Here is a 17,990-nt window from a genome sequence, read left to right as displayed (position 1 = left end):
CTAGAACTTCCACCTGCTTGTAATTTACCTAGGACACATATTGTATTTACATGGTATAGACGGGAGTGGGAAAACTGGTCATACCAGTTTGAGGGCTGGGAATAGTGGAAGCTCAAATGGAATGTTCATCTTGGTTTCCCCAGTTCCACTGTCCTTGCCACAAGTGCTGGCATATAGTAAATACAATGTAGTAATAATAATAATTTCTGATAGAATGGTTTACTATGTGCTAGGCACTATTCTAGAGCTCACAACAGTCAAGTGAAGTATGTGCCATTATTACCCCTATTTTACAGATGAGGAAACTGAGATAAAAGAGTTTCCATCACTTACCCATCGTTAAGCAGCTAGTACATGGAAGAGCCAGGATGCTAACACCCACATTCAAACCCAGCCGGTCAGGATGCACATGCTTCAGTACCAGTTATTAATCAACATTAAGACTTCTGGTTCTGGGGCACCTGGGTGGCTCAGTCAGTTGAGCGTCCGACTTCGTCTCAGGTCATGATCTCATGGTTCATGGGTCCGAGCCCCGCATCAGGCTCTGTGCTGACAGCTCAAAGCCTGGAGCCTGCTCCAGATTCTGTCTCCCTCTCTCTGCCCCTCCCCTGCTCATACTCTGTCTGTCTGTCTCTCTTTCTCTAAAATAAATAAACATTAAAAAAAAAAGACTTCTGGTTCAAGATAGCAGATTGAACAGTGTGATTGATTACTAACCTTTCCCCAAACCCAACTAAAATAATAAGTGCAGGAATTTTGCAAAGGTTTAGGTCTACAAAGACAAAGAGGGTGGGAGAGGAGACAATATTCCCAAGCAGCGATAACATTTTAGAAGCTGGAAATCAGATGAATGTATGGTGGCTACCTTAGGAGACCCAGAAAGCTGAATCCTAAACTGGTTGTGGGAAAAGCCAAGAAATAGCAACCTGTTTTCACAGCAGAAACCCCCAAAGCTCAGGGATTGGAGGCACCACTGGATGGGGCTGAAACAGGAAGGTTGGTTTAAAGTTTAAGATGAAGACCCCTGGTTCTTCTCTACAACCCCAGCAGAAGACTGTATGTCTATTCTCTGGATAAGGTAAAAGAGGGCTTCTGGATTTGGGGATACCAGGCACAATTGAGGGTAGGGGTCTTCTCTGCTGAAAGCAGAGGAGTTAGGTGTAAGCTGCATACTGAATGTTGAAACTCCCACCCTCTTCTTCTCTCACAGCAGCTAGAGTGCTGGTTGCCAGGATCATACCCTCCAAGCAAGAGTGGGCAACCCTTCTCTATGGGGGATCTTATCAGTTTAAGAAGAAGGATTTTAACGAAGAGATCCTGGGGGAACTCCTTATAATGATGTTCACAAACCACATGCTCAAGTCAAGTACAAAGAGCTTCTGAAAGGTTTTTTTGGTAGTTTACTCTTACATATGATCAGACAATCTAAACTTCTACACCTAAAACTAATCAAAACATCCAAACAACCACTAAATGTCCCCAAACATTTGAGGAAAGCCTGCAATGTGAAAGAAAGAGACCCAAACTACCTACCTAACAGGTGCAATTTGAAGGAATTTGAGACAATAAATAGAGAAGACAAGATAGGAGTTGCCCCCTTGGAAAAGGACAAGGTGTGTTCTAAAAGGGGGATCAATTAGATCAAAAAGAGGTCTTGGAAATGAAAACAGCTACAGTGGAAAGGATGAAGTAATTTTTCTTGGATATTTAGAGGGTGTTGTTGCATAGTCTTCTATCTTCTACTGGAGAAGTCTGATGCCATTACAATTTTTGATATTTTCTATGCAAACTGTTTTTTATTATCTGGAAGCTTTTAGGATCTTCTCTTTGTCACCAGTAATCTGATACTTCCCAAAGATGTGACTTGGGGTAGAAATATTTACAGTGTTTGTTTTGACCCTTCTGTGGAACCTTTTTTTTTTTAAGTGTATTTATTTATGAGAGAGAGAGAGAGAGAGAGAGAGAGAGAGAGAGAGAGAGAGGATCTCAAGCAGGCTCTGCACTGTCAGCACAGAGCCCGATGCAGGGCTCCAACTCATGAACGATGAGATCGTGAACTGAGCCAAAATTGAGTCAAACACTTGACTGAGACACCCAGGTGCCCCCTTTCTTTGGAATCTTTGAAGCTGGAAACTCATGCCTATCTTTTCCAGGATATTTCAATTATTTTCAACATATCCCTATTATGTCTTTGATAATTTCCTTCCATCTGTCCTTTATTGTTGGAATTCCTATTGTTCAATTGTTGTATCTTCTTATTGGTGCTCTGATTCTCTTATATTTTGTCTCCTATGATCCATCTCTTTATGTTTTTGTGCCTTAGAAAGATTTCCTCATTTCCATCTCATTTATGGGCAGGTCCTGGGGATGGAGCTCCAAGAATCCTGGTTTGGAGAATCCAGGGAGGCAAGCCCTCCAGGGAGACTGTGATATCCCCTGACGTGGCATCCATTGCTGTGAAGTGTTTGAACTGCAGGTGTGGGGAGATGGTGTTGGGGAAAAGCCTGTCTAGTTCTCTTGTTGTTGTAGTATGGGGACCCTGCTATACAACCCTCTTGTTCACTGCCCCTCTTCACCCTTCCTATCCTCCAATCCAAATCCAAATTCTGCCTTTACAATGGAATCTATGGATAGAAGTGGGAGGATTGGGGATATAAGATTATCTTCTGAACCTTGGTATATTAATGCATTCCTTTAATTTTTTTAAGTTTATTTATTTTGAGAGAGAGATAGAGAGTGCAAGCAGGGGAGGAGCAGAGAGAGAGGGAGAGAGAGAATCCCAAGCAGGCTCCACGCTAATAGCACACAGCCCAACATGGGGCTCAAACTCATGAACCATGAGATCGTGACATGAGCTGAAATCAAGAGTCGAATGCTCAACCGATAAGCCACCCAGTCGTCCCTATGAATACATTCCTTTAAAAGTCACTCTTGGGGTGCCTGGGTGGCTCAGTCAGTTAAGCAGCTGACTTCAGCTCAGGTCACGATCTCGCAGTCTGTGAGTTCGAGCCCTGCATTGGGCTCAGTGCTGGCAGCTCAGAGCTTGGAGCCTGCTTCCAATTCTGTGTCTCCCTCTCTCTTTGCCCCTCCCTTGCTTGCTGTCTGTCAATCTCTCTCTCTCAAGAATAATAAACATTAAAAAAAATGTTTTTAAAGCCACTCTTAATACTGGCCACCCCCAAAAACTGGATTCCATGAATTCCAAACCCCAATTTGGACACTCCTTTCTAAGAGCCAGTGCATGTGTCAAAGGCAAGAATCAAGCTGGTAGTCCCCTATAGCAGTAGGGACTCACAACTTGTCGGAAACATGGGACAGGAAGATTTTTGTTAGGCCTCAGGTAACACACCACACTGCCTAGGCCTTGCTGCGTCCTGGGATGCCAGAGGACTTGTTTCCTTAGCAACGATAATCATGTGACAGGAGCACACAGAGATCCGGAGATGTTGCTTAGCAACTATGCTGCACCTGCTGGGGCTCTGGGCCGGCAGCTTGGGCCAGGGAGCCTGGCTTTGAACTTGCAAACTCTTATTGGGGCTGGCAAAATGAGGAAGACCTAACTGGGCAGGTCCAGTTTGGGCCCTGGGCTTTTGTAGGGATGACAGAGGCAAAAATGGAGAAGCTAAGGCAGATAGAACTCGCTTTCCCATAGTAATGGGACGTGGGAACTAATGACAAATGTAGGAGGAGCAGGGCTGGGCAGGAGAAATGACTGTTGGGCTGATGGGGAGACCAGTTCCTTGACTGGTCCACATGGAGAAAACTCTTAGAGAATGGGTCTCCAGAACCCTAAGGAGGGACGTTTCTGGCTCAGGACCCAACTCCACAGGGCTTATTAGGGACTTGAATCAAGCCAGGGCACCTGGTCCCTGGAGTCAGTCCAAGGAGAATTTCCCTCTGTGAGAAAGCAGAGCTCTTCACAAAGGGTGGATGTTGGTGGTGGTCAGGAGTAACAATGAATCAGTCCCAGGAACCTGGCTATTAAACCATAGGGTCATGGGGAGCTGTCCATGGTTTGGGGTGGCCTTCCTACCAGCTCTCTCTGACCCTCTGCCAGGACCTGCCTGACTGGGAGTGGGACGGTAGAGACAAATTGCTCAGATTTTAATTCAGCTTCAAGAGCTGAATTAATTCTGTTCCAAGAGCAAAGAACTGAACTTGGTGTTTCAGTTTCTCTATCTGTACAATGGAAATGATAAGAATGACCATTTGATGGATCATCATCAGGATTAAATGAGCCAACCAACCCATATAAAAGTGATTGTTACATTTTTTGGCATATAGTAAGTGCTCAGTAAAACTATCATCATCACCCCCACCCCAACTCTAATGCCCAAGCAACTGACCCAGGAGGCAGACTCTCTGGCCAGGTCTTCTCCAATCCCTCTTGATATCCCCCAGAGCACATGGGGGTATACACTGGCAAGAATTTTAGACCTGCCGCTATTGCAGATGAACTATCCCTTCCCCCGAGGAGATTGCTGAAGGTTTGAATATCCTTGATCAGCTGACTTAGTTTAATGAACCAAGTGCTCCTCCAACCCTTGCTGTCCCAAATACTCCAGTTTGTTCATTTGTTCTTTCTTTCTTTCTTTCTTTCTTTCTTTCTTTCTTTCTCTTTCTTTCTTTTTTTCTTCCTGAGAGAGAGAGTGAGAGGGTGCAAGTAGACGAGGGGCAGAGAAGGAGAGAGAATCCCATGAGGGGCAGAGAAAAAGAGAGAGAGTAGGGGGGCTCATCCAAGTCGGGGCTAGAGCTCACCCAATGAGGGACTTGAACTTATGAACCATTAGATCGTGACCTGAGCAGAAGTCGGACGCTTAACCACCTGAGCCACCCAGGCACCCTCAAATCCTCCAGTTCTTCATCCTGATACTGCCCAGAATTTGCATATGTAGCATGTCACATTAAGAGACAGTGAGAGCGGAGTGCCTGGGTGGTTCGGTCAGTTAAGTGTCTGGCTCTCTTGATTTTGGCTTGGGTCATGATCACACAGTTTTGTGAATTTGAGCCCCTTGTCAGGCTCTTCGCTGATAGTGCAGAGCCTGCTTGGGATTTTGGGATTCTCCCTCTCTCTCTCTCAAAGTAAATAAATAAACTTAAAAAGAGAGAAAGAGAGAGAGAGAGAGAGAGAGAGAGAGAGAGAGAGAGAGAGATGGCAAGGGTGTGAATTTGGGAGTTGAGCTCAAATCCCAGCTTCTGCCATATCCTAACCATGAGATCCTGAACAAGTTGCATTGCCTCTCTGAGCCTCAGCTTTTTCATCTGTAGTACAGGACAGTCATTGTACCTCACCTCCTTGGTATGAGATATGCTTGGCTCCGGATCAATGTTAGCAATCTTAACACGCGTCAATAGCCAGAAACAGGACCTAAGAGTTCTCTCTGTGTGTGGCCTAACATCTTTATAAGCTGGCTCCCAGTGAGAATGTGAGGACCAAGGGGGTGAGAGACCTCATGGGTCCCTCAAAGGGAGAGAGGACACAGAGCAGCTGGTATTTCAAGTGCCCCCATTTCTTCCCCGAGGTGGTGCTGGCAGCTGCATTAGCAGCCTTGCCCTCCTGGGCTCATGCCCCTGACTCTGCTGCTCTCCGGTGCTGAGGGAATCCCAGCCAGCTTGCCTTAGGTACCCTTCCCCTTGTCTTCCACTCCAGCCAGTCCGGGGACCCTCTCCCCATCTCCCCCTGAGCCAAAGCAGAGAGAGGCTCCTGCTTGTGCTTCCTCCTTTCTCCACTGAGCTTGTTCCCCAGATGACCCTACAGCTGCGTCTTTCTAAATTTAGCTGGATCCTGCACTTGACTCTGATAATTAATTACCCAAATGGAGAAAATTGAATAGTTAACTGGTTCACAGGAAGATAATTAGCTTTTCTGAGCCCCTGTTACAGGCAAATAAAGAGGAGGATTGTTTCTCAATTGCCTTCATTAAAGGGAGTCCCTCTCACCCAGAGGCCCTGGCTCAGAGGCCCTCGGGGCCCTCTAGGGTTCCTTAGGGCTCCTGGTGCTTCATCCCCAAACCGAGCAGCAGCTGGTACAGTGTAGCCAGTGCAAGCTTCTGACTCTAACAGGCTGGTGCTCGGGGCTCAGCTCCACCACTTGTTACCATGTTACCCTGGACAGTGATACAACCTCTCTGAGCCTCACTTTCCTTATCTGAAAATGGGGATAACAGTGTGTACCCCAGAGGGGTATTCTAAGCATTAAATGATGTAATGTAAGTAAAATGTTTGGTTCTTTGTTCATTGATGGATTTGTTGCTGATAAAATTCTTCACTCAGTTCATTGTTCACTGATGAAGCGTTCATTGACTGGGAGCTGTTTGATCATATCACCATTATCGCTACCATCATGGCACCATGCCCTTCCATCATGGAAACAGAACAGATTGTGTCAGCCAGTGAAACACACAGAAACCAAGGGAACATTAAATCAAGCATTATATGCTGATTGATGCAGGGCTTACACAGAATGGGGAAGACATGAGGGGCTCTTCAGTTTACTCAACTTGTCCCTGTACTTCTAATATTGGCTCTTTTGGTCCTAAGCTCCCTGGGTCACCAAGGGGCCACCCCTCTCCCAGCACCAACTCCCCACCAATCCTCTCCTAAGCACAGCATTTCATCCCCACTTACCTGGCCACAGCCCCTTGCCCTTTCCAAAGTGTATTTCCTTCTCTCAAGCCCAGCCCCCTCTAGTGATTATTTCCGACATGTCTAATATGTATAGATATATAAGTAGAATTCAAGAGCCTGGAGCCAGACTGGCTGAGTTCTAATTCAACTCAGGCATCTACTATATTACTTACCTTGTGCCTCAGTTTCCTCATTATGGAAGGGACTTAATAATAGTAGTACCTTCTGCATAGCATTATTATGATTAAATACATGGGGGGTGCCTGGGTGGCTCAGTTGGTTAATCATCCAACTTCGGCTCAGGTCATGATCTCACAGTTTGTGAGTTCGAGACCTGCATCTGGCTCTGTGCTAAACACATATGAAAAAAATTAATGACTATATGTGAAGTGTTTAGAGCAGGTCTTGGACCTTGTAAGTACTCAAAAAGGGCTATCTATTCTTATTATCCAATTCTGATGCTGGATTATGGCCAGGAGAGGTCTACAGAGAGAGTGGAGAACGGCATGAACAGAGGTTTTCACCTGTCTGGACCATCTCTATTGGAAGATTAACTTCTGAGTATCATTTCTCACATTATCTTAGGTAACTATGTCGTACTGTCTCATTTCTGCTTGAATCCCCCAAATTCCTCCTCCAGACTCACTCTCAGCTAACTTTCCTTCTATTTGCCCTGAGAATATACAAGTGATTGGAAAGGAGCTCCAACAAGCTCCTTTCCACATCTCCTCCCTCTCACGACTCTGTCCATATCTTCTGCTCTCCTCACCATTCCTGTAGATGAACTGCCTGTGTTCTTTTCTAAGGCGAACCTTCAGCTTATGGCTGGATCCCATCCATTCTTGCTTACTCAAGGACATCACTTCAGCAATTTGCCCTCTTTCCTGCATCATCAATTTTTTTCTCTCTCCTGGAACATTCCCATCAGCATAAAACATGCTCTTCATGGTAAAACAAAACAAAACAAAAAACCCAAAGTAAACCCTTTTAATCTCACAACCCTCCAGCTATTACCTTATTGCTTTGATTCCCTTTTCAGCAAAACTGATTGAAAGAAGTTGTTAGCAGTGCTGTCTCCAATCCCTCCCCTACCATTTTCTCTTGCATCTACTCCCCACAGGCTTTCCCACTCACCACTCTGCCAAGACTGGATTATCATGATCACCAATTGCTTCCATATTGCTAAATCCAATGGTCAATTCTCAGTTATCATCTTGCTTGACCATGAGGTAGAGAGGGGTATGCTATTCATCGAATCTCTCCTTTCCTCCTCTGGGGCATTAGATTTCTTAATTAGTAGTTAGATGTGGCCATATGATGGGGTTCTGACCAATGGAACGTGGATGGATGGGACGTATGCGCCTTCCAAGCCTGACTCATAGAAACGCCCCATGTTGGATATCCGCTTCTTCAAATCTGCTCTTCACCTTTCTCTATCCTGCTCTGGGCCTTGGGAGCCTAGCCACTAGGGATTTTGCTAATGAGCCTTCTTGTTTCTGATTGGGTTGAATCATTGGGAACTACCTGCAAGAGATTGGAGGGAGGGATGGAGGAGGACAGGGAATTTGTTCCCCTGGGTTCCTCCCTGCTTACTTTGAGTTGCTGTCTGCCTCTACCAAAGCTTCAGTCAGGCATCTCTCCCACATAGTTCTTTCTGTCTCCTGATTCCACTAACCATTACTTTCTCTTGTCTTTTCAAGTCTAGGGTGGTAATAGCTGCTATTATTAACCATCTCAGGGTTATGGAAATCCCTTGACAGTTTTCTTGCCCCTGCTCTTACCTTTACAGGTAATCTCTTCATTAAACCTTTCCAGGGGTGCCTGGGTGGTTCAGTTGGTTAAGCGTCCGACTCTTGATTTTGGCTCAGGTCATAGTCTTATGGTTCGTTGTTTCAGGCCCTGCATTGGTCTCTGTGCTGACAGTGCGAAGCCTGCTTGGGATTTTCTCTCTCTCCCTCTTTCTCTGTCCCTCTCCTGCTCATGTGCATGCACATGCTCTCTCTTCCCCCCCCCCCAAAATAAATAAATAAACTGGGGTGTCTGGCTCAGTCAACTAAGTGTCTGACTTTGGCTCAGGCCATGATCTCATGGTTGGTGAGTTTGAGCTCTGCATCAAGCTCTGTGCTGGTGGTACAGAAGCCTGCTTGGGATTCTCACTCTCTCCTCTCTCTCTGTCCCTTCCCTGCTTGCACTTTCTCTCTCTCTCTCAAAATAAATAAATTTTAGGGGCGCCTGGGTGGCTCAGTTGGTTAAGCGTCTGACTTTGGCTCAGGTCATGATCTCATGGCTCATGAATTTGAGCCTCATGTCGGGCTCTGTGCTGACAGCTCAGCCTAAAACCTGCTTCGGATTCTGTGTCTCCCTCTCTCTCTGCTCCTCTCCCGCTCACACTCTGTCTCTCTCTTTCTCTCTCAAAATTAACATTAAAATAATAATAATAATAATAATAATAATAAATAAAATTTAAAAATAAACAAATAAATATATAAATTTTAAAAAGACCTTTATAAAATTACCTAATTTGAATGTGCCCTCTATTTCTTTCCAGGCTCTTACCATTACATTTTTTGTATACTATTTTCATCCCCGGCTCCCATTTACTGGCTGCATATTGATACCCTGAGTGCCCTTAAAAGCCACAAGTTGAAGATAATTCAACCTCTGTCAACATGGACCCTGAATATTTTCATGGAGCAAAGAGCTATTTCTCCCCTCTTTGTATCCCTCTCCTCTCCTGTGGAATATACTGTACATGAATGAGAAAGAACTTTATATTGCCCATGCCACTGAGATATGAGGATGTCTCTAATGTCTCTATTACAGTAGCTAGTTCTACTGGGACTAATAAACTTATCTGCAGCATTTGGCAGTTGATGACTCTGTGCTCCTAGAAATACTTTCTGTGCTTAGCGTCCATGACGCTGCATTTTTTTTAGTGTTCCTTCTACTTCAATGACTGTTCTTTCTCAGTTTCCTTTGTCAGTTCTTCATCATCTCCCCATCTAAATGTTGGATTTCCTCAGGCTCAATCCTTGTTCCCCTCCTTGTTTCCACTTACTTCCTGGTCACCTCATCCAGGCTCATGGTTTTAAACACTCCCATATTTCCCATCCAGGCTTCTCCCAAGAACTCTTGGCTTGTATGTCCAACTACCTGCTTGATGTCCTCCTTTGGTGTCTGATAGCATCTCAAACATAACATATCCAACATTAAATTCTAGTCCTCTTCAAAACTTGCTCATCTATAGCTTCCTCCATGTCAATAAACAGCAACTTGATGTTTCCAGTTGCTCAGACTAAATACCTGAGAGTCATCCTGATCCATCCATCTCTTTCTTTCACCTACGTTCAATTTGTCAGCAAGTCTCATCAGCCCTGATTCCAATCATATTCAGAATCTGACCAAGTCTCATTATTTCCATCTTGGTCTCAGGAGGTACCAGGCTTTGAGGAGAAAGGGAGGAAAATATGGAAAGAAAACAGTCCTGTCACCTAACTGTCACCATCATTATTACTGAATCCTAGTCTTGAACTGGTTTGACATGAAGTCTTCTAAGAAGAACTCTTCCCCAAACCTCATCAAAATCTTCCTGATTCCTGTCTCAGACACAGATCTACAGACCAGATGGTTTCCAGAGAACTCATCCTATCATCTCAGCAAACACGGAGACATCAGGACCTTCCATAGGGAACATTCATTTTAGCACCACTGAACTGGTTCCAGGGTGGGATAATAAACAATGCTGAGGAAATCTGCACTCAAAACCTCAAACGATGGTCACTGGGTCTTCATCAAGTTCTGTTTTCCTAGAGCAGAAACCGGCTTTCTCCCTAGGACTCCCAAGAATACATCATTCACTAGATTAAAATTCTACCAACAAAATGATGGATATTGATGCTCTTGGGAGCTCACCTGGGAAGGCTAGAAGCTACAGACGCCAGGATGGTGCTTCACTGATCCCAATAATGTATTTAAAAATTTTTAACATTTTTATTCATTTTTTGAGAGAGAGAGAGACAGAGTATGAGTGGGGAGAGAGACAGAGGGAGAAGGAGACACAGAATCCAAAGCAGGCTCCAGGTTCTGAGCTGTCAGTACAGAGCCTGACGCAGGGACTGTGAGATCATGAACCCATGAACTGTGAGATCAGAGCCGAAGTCAGACACTTAACTGACTGAGCCACCAAGGCATCCCCTCAATGATGTATTTTAAGCAGAAGAGTAACATGAGTAGATTTGTAATCTAGAAAAGATTAATCTGAAAACCAAGACAAAATAAAGGTACTGCCTTGGAAGCTGGTGTGAAGAATAGATAGAGGAATGACAAGACTGGATGGAAAGACCAGGAGCTTTGCTGCAGCAATCCACATGTGGGGAGGGGGATGGTGGGGGTGGGAAAGGGGATCCAATGAAAGGCAATGCAAATAAGGATGGAACAGAATGGGTGAATTCAGGAAATAGTGCTCTATTTTCTTTGGAAAGAGGGATTTTCTAAAAAACAACTCTAATGGTATGACTCTTCAGTTTAAATTCTTCCATAGCTACCCAGGGCCTCCAAGTTGAAGCACAAAGTCCTTAGCATTGCTTTTGCTCAGACCTCAGCTCTCCACGTGCACTATAGCTCCACCACTCTGAAATGTTTTCAGTGTCCCATAAGCACTAGGGGAGCTTAGGCCCCCAAATGTTTGCACAAAGTGTTCCCTCAGGTCTTCCAACATTTCTGTCCCGTGGCTTCTGCTCTTTTCCACTAAAGTACTATCACTAAGTTCATCAATGAACTTGTTGTTAAACCTAAAATGCATTTTTGAATTCCATTTTATTTGATCTAGGAAGGGTAGAAGTACAGGAGCCCCAGCAATTTAAGGAATAAAGACCCACGAAACTTGGTCTGTTATTATTTATCCTAATCTTGGAGGTCCTAGAAAATGCCAAAAAAGAAAATGAAATAACCTACAAAAGCTATTATTTGACATGAAAATATAGATATTCCAGTGATATATGTATATGTATACGAGTAAGATAATTTGTTATAAAGTATCTTATTATAACATAAATATACAAAAAAACATAGCATTTTCCTATTTTACCAATAAATACCTAAAAATGGAAATGAGAAAATATTTTATTTATAATAGCTCCAAAAACTACAGAATATTTAAGAATAAATTTAACAAGAAAAGCATAGAAAAGTTATATAAAAAACTATAAAGTTTATTAAAAGACATAAAAGAACTAAACCAATAAAAGCTTTACCATGGGGTGCCTGGCTGGCTCCGTTGGTGGAGCATGTGACTCTTGATGGAAAGTGAAACTCGGGATTGTGAGTTTGAGCCCTATGTTGGGTGTAGAGATTACTTTAAAAAATAAAATCTTAAAAAAAAATAACTTTAGCATGTTCTTGGATGGGAAGGCTGAATATAAAAGTTTTAATTTTCTCAAAATTTGTATATCAATTTGTTATATTATAATTCCATGTTTAATCCCATAGTTTTGTTTAAGTTGAATAAAGTGATCTTGTTGTGTGAAAGAACAAATGTCTGAAAACTATGAAAAGAAGGGATAGGAGTCTTACATTACCAGATATTGGTTACAGTCTAAGAAAAGCAAATTGATGTAACACCACTTTACATCCTCCAGACTGCTAAAAAATAAAAAAGAGCTGTTGCTGGTGGGGATGTGGAGAAATGGTGCTCTCATACACTGCTGATGGAAATGCAAGTGTTTCAGGTTTCCTGGAAAGTAACTTAGAAACATCTATGAAAATTTTAAATGCATACCCCTTCATCCTGCTGGCTTACTCCTAGGATTCTATCCCTTGGAAACAAGAGCATCAGTAGACAAGAACATATGTTTATTATAGTACTTCATTGTTAATAGTGAGAGAAAAATCAGAAACAAAGCAAATGCCCAAGAATGAGAGGATGGGGGAATAAATTTTGGTACTTTTCTGAAGCCATCAAAAAATACGTGTTAGAACTATACTAATTGAAGTGGATAAAATTTCTCAAGTGGTATTGATTGAGGAAGATAAGATGAAGAAAGTTGTTTTCTCCCTCAAAATGATGGCAGAAACCTACATAAAACTTGTGTGTGTGTCTTTATATAGGTCTGAATATAATTATATTAATTATATAAGCATGGGGAAAATATGAAAGGTTATTGTAATAGGGTTAGATTCGCCTGTGAACAAAGAAAAGCCAAAATAACAGCGGCTTAAATAAGATAGTTCTGTTCTCGTTCATGTTAAGTTCCAGACGTAGGCAATCTGGAACTGATGTGGTTTTTAAAACCTCTGGAAACCAGGTTCCTTCCAGCTTTCCGCTGTGCTGTTACTAGAATGTGACCTTCATTCTCAGGCTCCAGCCTATACATACTCCTCCTCATACATCATTTCCTAAGCAGCTGGATAGAGAAAGGGTTACAGAAGGGAAATGATGCATATAAGCTGTTTTTAAACAGGTTTCTGGATGTAGCAACAAACCACTTTCATTGGTCGAAACTTGGTCATATGAACACATCAAGCTGCAAGGGAGAATGGGAAATGTAGTCTTTGTTCTGTGTGGCTAAGAGCCCATCCAAAATTTCTTGGCTTCAAGCATACCATCTTCCAGACAACGTTAGAATCAATCTTTAAAGATCCAAAAATAATCCCATAGGGGTTTGAATTTAAATTGCATTAATTTCATACAATTCAGGGAAAACTAACATTTTATATCTTGAAATGTAGCATCTCCAACTTTTTAAGTTTTTTTTTCCCTTTCAGAATATTTTATAGTTTTCTTCATATAAGTCATGTTTGTTTTTTTTTTTTTAATCATAGTCAGACACACAGGTATTCTAAAGTTATTGTTGCAATTATGACTGGACTCTCCTTTTTCCCCCATTATATTTACTAGCTGGTTATTGTTAGTATATAAGAAAGTTGTAGATTTGTCTATTTATTTCTTATATTAAGCCATTTTATTGACATCTCTTATTAGTTCCTGTAACATTTTCAGTTGGTTTTTATGGATTTTCTAGGAAGAAAAGAATATAATCTGGAAATAAAGATAATTTGCCACTTAAAAAAATCGGTCCTTTTTATTTCTTTTTCTTCACTAATGGCATTGTTCTGAGACTTCAGAAACATTTTGATTAATAGCAATAACAGTGAGCATCTCATTTAATTGAAACACTCCCAATGTTTAATGTTTTGCCACTAAGTTTGCTGCTTGTGGCTTCAGATTAAAAAAGAAAGTATCCTTGGTCCATCTGTTCTTTGCTTACTAAGGTATTTATCATCATCATTATATCATTATCTGAAATAGATGTTGTACTTTAATTAATGCATCTTTGGCATATATTGAGGTGATCATATGCTTCTTTCCTTTCACCATCTGATGTATTATAGAATACTGGATTCAACACGGATTTTTTAATAATTCTTTCTGGAATCAATACTACTTGGTCACAGTGCACAATTCCTTTAAATACACTGCTAGATTTAACTTACTAATATTTTATCTATTTTATTTAAGATTTTCATATCTGTAGACACCTAGTCTTCTGTATTATAAAATGCATTGCATTGTTATATTATAAATTACATCTTTTCCTATACTAGTTTAAATATCTACCGTAAGCAACATAGACATGGTAATTTATTTGTTTACTTACTTATTTAGAGAGCGTGAGTGGGGGGGGGGGCAGATGGAAAGAAAGAGAGAGAATCTTAAGCAGACTCCACGCTCAGCACAGAGCCTGACGTGGGAATTGATCTCATGACTCTGGGATCATGACCTGAGCCGAAATCAAGAGTTAGACACTCAACTGACTGAGACACCCAGGCACCCCTAGATGTGGTATTTTAAAATAAGATTTCCTAGAAGTCATTCATAAAAACCATCTGGGGCTCTGTTGCTTGGAGGCACTTTTCCATTTCATCAACGGGTTTTGGTAAATTCTGGTATATGGGTTCATTAGAATCAATTTTAGGAACTTATATTTTCAAGGAAAACCATTTCTGACAAATTTTCATGTATATTAACATAAAGTTTAACACAGAATTTTCTTACTTTTCCTTCTCCTCTAACATAGAATTTTCTAATACATTTTAGTTCTTTATATCTGGAAGTAAAGACTCTATTCCTTATACCTGGCATTGTGCTTCTCATGTTTGATCTCTTATCTTCTGCTTTGCATAGTTTTTTCTTTCCTTCTTCTTTTTCCCTCCTTGTGTTCAAAGAACCAGCTCCTAGTTTTATTTATCAAGGCTACTTTTTTTTTTGCTTTCTAATTTATTAATTTCTGCTTCTAACTTTAATAATTCCTCCCTCCTAAAATATCCTTGTCCTCCCCTTACATCTGCTAATAGCTCTTCTGGGAGAGTTCTAATTCAAAAAATACTTTTTCACAAAGAAATAAAAAAGTCATCATTCCATTATAATAACAATGAGATAAAATTATTCATATTAGCAATGCATAAAAATATCCAATGATGTCAAGTGCATGAAGTAGGGCTGCATATTGACATTCTGCATTCTGCATTCTGACAGGCAATTTAGTGGTATGCATGAAAAGGTTAAGTGGGTATGCATTTAAACAAACTATTCTCCTTCTAGCAATTTATGCTTAGACAGCTAACTAGACCTGTGGGCATAGATGTATTTGAAAGGATATCTTTAGAGTATTATTTCTAGTGGTGGAAATTAAGAGATTGAATAAATGATGACATACCCATATAAGAAAATACAGTGCAGTGCAGCCATTAAAAACGATGTGATAGGTTTATGTTTTGAGTTGATATAAAAAAGCTGGTTAAATATAACAATATATGATTCTACTTACATAATTACATTGCATAGAATCTGGAAGGCTATTTATTTTTATTTATTTAAAAAAATTTTTTTAATTACATTTATTTATTTTTGAGAGACAGAGTGAGACGGAGCGTGAGTGGGGGAGGGGCATAGAAAGAGGGAGACACAGAATCCAAAGCAGGCTCCAGGCTCTGAGCTGTCAGCACAGAGCCCGACACGGGGCTCAAACCCACGAACTGTGAGATCATGACCTGAGCCGAAGTCAGACACTTAATCAACTGAGCCACCCAGGCACCTCAGGAAGGCTATTTTTTTAAGTTTATTTATTTATTTTGAGAGAGAGAGGGTGTGAAAATGGGAGGGGCAGAGAGAGAGGGAGAGAAAGAGGATCCCAAGCAGGCTCCGCACTGCCAGTGCAGAGCTCAGTGAAGGGCTCAAACCCACAAACCGTGAGATCATGACCTGACCCGAAACCGAGTCAGATACTTAACCAGCTGAGCTACCCAGGCACCCCTGGAAGGCTATTGATCAAAGTGTGAAGGTGGTTATTTCTGCTGGCATGCAGTGCATCTTTCATATTCATCATTTTATGACATTCTTTCCAGAAGTATGCCTTATCAGAAAAAAAAATTTAGAAAAGAATTCCCAGTTGTTTACACTTTTGGGGGTATAGACAATAAACACTTATTAGATGCTATGCTGGGCATGGGAGATGATGAGGAAAAGGAGAATTAGTGCAGTCCCTCACTTGGATAGCGGAGTGAAGTTCATTTTGGTTCCCTAGAGTGCACAGAGGATTGACGGAAGGGGTATTCCCCCCAGGAAGTACAGACTTGATGAGACAAGGCAGGAGTCCCCTGAAAATCCAACAGGGAGGGCAGGCCTCTTACCTTGCCAACTCTATTGAGATATTTTGGGTTTCCTCCCATCCTGAGATATAGGCTCCCTTCTTTCTCTCCAGACTCAGCCTCCTGCACACACTCAACATCTCTCACTAGTGTCCTGGGCTCCTGTCCTTCAAACTACCCACAATTCCCTAAGTGTGCCACATATCCTGTGTCTCCCTGTCTTTCTTGATGTGGTTCCTCTCTATGGAACACTAATTCCTTCCACTTCTCCCTAGAATGACATCCTTTGTTCTCCAAGATCCAGCTTGTGGTAGACTAGATGATTATTCAGCAAATATTTACAGTTTTTCACTATAGCTCCATGTAAGGAATGTACTTTATTATACCTTGACTTTGGACTTCTGTGATATGACCTACTTTGGCCAATGGGATATTAGTATACATGATGTGAGCAGAGGCTTAAAATGGACTTGCATGTTGGACTTTGTCTCTTGTATGTTTGTCTTTTGCCATGATAATGAAGTAGCAATTGGTCCAAGGAGGCCCAAAATGCATAGAATAGACTTGAACCAAATTCATGTCCTGGAGCCAAGCCCATAAAAGCCCAGATAAGATCAAGGTCAACACCCACCTAGTTACCTGAGTGAGAAATTTACAAGTATATATTATTGTTTGACACTGAGATTATTGCAGTGTTTGTTATGCAGCAGTAGCTGACTGACACACAGTTAATAAGGTCTCTTGCTCTTGTTTGTTGCATTATGGACTTCTTCTCTAGGGTCCCCTCAAATTCTTTCTCCCCTATGTATATCAGATAAACCTTTATCACACTGTATTATGATTTATACCTGGCTACATGCAGTGTGAACTTCTAAGTGCACCTAAATGTTCTGTGACATTTTTAGTCAAATTTTCATTCAACTAAACATTCAAATAGTCAAATGAACATTCAACTAATAGCTAAACATTGTGATTAGTGAGCAAGTTACACCAAGATCTGTGAGCATATATTGCAACAAATGTTAACGTATAATGGCTTGATATTTTCATGTACCCCCTGGAAGACAGTGAGAACAGCCCATTGAATCTGTCTCAAATGACTGAAAAGAATATGGGAAGGCACCATGAATTTGGCCCTAGGGGAGGAAATGAAAGGTCAAAACACCTCCCGTTTTTGAAGCAGTGTCTTAGTCTGTTGGGGCTACCATAACAGATTATAATAGATTAGGTAGGTGGCTTATAAACAACATAAATTTATTTCTCACCATTCTGGAGGCTAGGAAGGCCAAGAGCAAAGTGCTGGCAGATTTGGTGTCCAGGGAGGATCCACTTCTGGCTTCATAGGTGACCTTCTTTTCAGTGGGTCCTCACATGGTGGAAAGGGTGAAGGTACTCTCTGGGATCTCTTTTATAAGGGCACTAATCCCATTCATGAGGGCTCTACCCTCATGACCTAATCATCCCCAAAAGGCCCCACCTTCTAATAGCATCACAGTGGAGATTAGGTTTCAACATATGAATTTTGGGAGTGATACAAACATTCAGTTTATAGAAAGCAGTAACTGAAAATTATAGGGCATCCAAAGCTGTCTAGGTGTTTGAAAAAAAAGTAAGTCTTCACCAACAAAGACTGAAGGCAGTGTGGTGAAAGGTGTTTACTATTGTCTGGGTTGGGAATAGACGCATGCCAGAATGATCTATGACCACATTTTGCCTTG

This window comes from Panthera uncia (genome assembly GCF_023721935.1).
Source record: "Panthera uncia isolate 11264 chromosome A3 unlocalized genomic scaffold, Puncia_PCG_1.0 HiC_scaffold_11, whole genome shotgun sequence".
In the NCBI taxonomy this organism is placed as follows: Eukaryota; Metazoa; Chordata; class Mammalia; order Carnivora; family Felidae; genus Panthera; species Panthera uncia.
Note: the sequence above shows the minus strand (reverse complement) of the source record.